This window comes from Palaemon carinicauda, chromosome 14, assembly GCF_036898095.1.
Source record: "Palaemon carinicauda isolate YSFRI2023 chromosome 14, ASM3689809v2, whole genome shotgun sequence".
In the NCBI taxonomy this organism is placed as follows: Eukaryota; Metazoa; Arthropoda; class Malacostraca; order Decapoda; family Palaemonidae; genus Palaemon; species Palaemon carinicauda.
Window position 1 is genome coordinate 120,114,546 of NC_090738.1, and position 1,533 is coordinate 120,116,078.

General features: G+C 35.2%; 1 protein-coding gene across 1 annotated transcript in view; it reads right to left on the reverse strand.

Annotated features, from left to right (window-relative positions):
* Nucleotides 1-867, reverse strand: part of LOC137653704 (actin, aortic smooth muscle) — a 3,478-nt gene extending 2,611 nt beyond the window's left edge. Inside the window, exon 1 of the mRNA XM_068387284.1 lies at nucleotides 805-867. The gene's annotated coding sequence lies outside the window, so the exon portion shown is untranslated. The remainder of the gene's footprint in view (nucleotides 1-804) is intronic.
* Nucleotides 868-1,533: the final 666 nt, after the last annotated feature.

Here is a 1,533-nt window from a genome sequence, read left to right on the forward strand (position 1 = left end):
ATAAAAAGAAGAAGAAGGTTGTCTTTACTTGTAAGCACCAGTATTTGAATAATAACTACTTTGACTATTAATTATATGCACCTCTTTGCTTCAAAAACGAAGAATTTCATAAAGGAATGCTATAGTAACTCCACATAAGTTAAAATTTTCTGTGTTATCTTTAATTCATACTCTTATAAACATATTTCTCCTTGTAATGAATTATATCTTAACTAAGAAAAAACATATTTTCTCTTGTCTGTTTATTACACCTGCCATAGATTCACTACAATATCCTCATTTTATACGTCTCCGTTATATTGACTGTATATTGACTGTATATACTGTATATTGACAACAGTTCTAAACATCGACATTTTTTGCAAGAAATATTCCTCAAAATAAATTTAAATAAAATCATTTGCTTATATTTTGCACTATGACACCCACCACTTGAAACTTGCTTCAAGATTACCTTGCCTTATCAATTTCCAATTCTCCTACACGTAGCACCTCGACTTTAAAATGATATATATATATATATATATATATATATATATATATATATATATATATATATATATATATATATATATATATATACTGTATGTATATTTATTTATATATATGCATATATATATATATATATATATATATATATATATATATATATATATATATATATATATAAATGCTATGTTATATTTCAACACTATGAACACAATTCTTGATTCACTGTACGTCTAAATTGTCACAATTCTCCTTAGAAATAAATGCGGCAATTCACATTCTTTTTTTGCCAAGACCTTAAAGCAAGAGACTTACGCGCACAGAGAACACAAGTATTAAGTAGAATCTTATGACGAACTAGCGTTATGAGGCATCACCACCCACCTTTATATACAAAGTAAAGCCAGACCTCCCCCGTCCCTCGGAAATCCGAGGGCAGCATCCCCTTGCCAGAATTTTTATTTTTTCGCAGAAAAGTCTGTCTCCATTTATATATATTACCCATAAAAAACACCTTTATCAAAACGTGAGCATTCTTCCTCAGGTTTATTCTGCTTAAGGAGAGTTTTATTTAGTCTGCCGAGAAATATATAAATACGGCGGAATTAATACGGCAAAGGGAAGGGCAACGCCCCTGCCTTCCTTACAAGGATTTCAACGTCGGAGCGAAGGAACTGGGTCCAAGCCAAGAAGGCGTTTGGGAGCGGATGCCTGTGTTATAAGCGTTATGCCCTCCAAAGGGCATCGTGTCCCCACACCAGTACTCCCACACTTACCCCACTCTCATACCCCTATTTACCGCCTTACCCTGAATCACAGGGGGCACTGGGCCGTAAAACCCAACCCATTCTACCCCCCCCCCCTCCCCCCTTCCCACAGCCCCACCCCGAAACCTCCTTTGTTGTGCAGTCATGTGAGCAAAACGTCACCTCACCCTAAGAAAATAAAAGAAAAACCATGACGACTTACACTTAAATGTTGTTATGGCGAGAAACAAAGTGATGGCAAACGTAGATGGTGTGGATTGTGTTACACAGTGTCTTT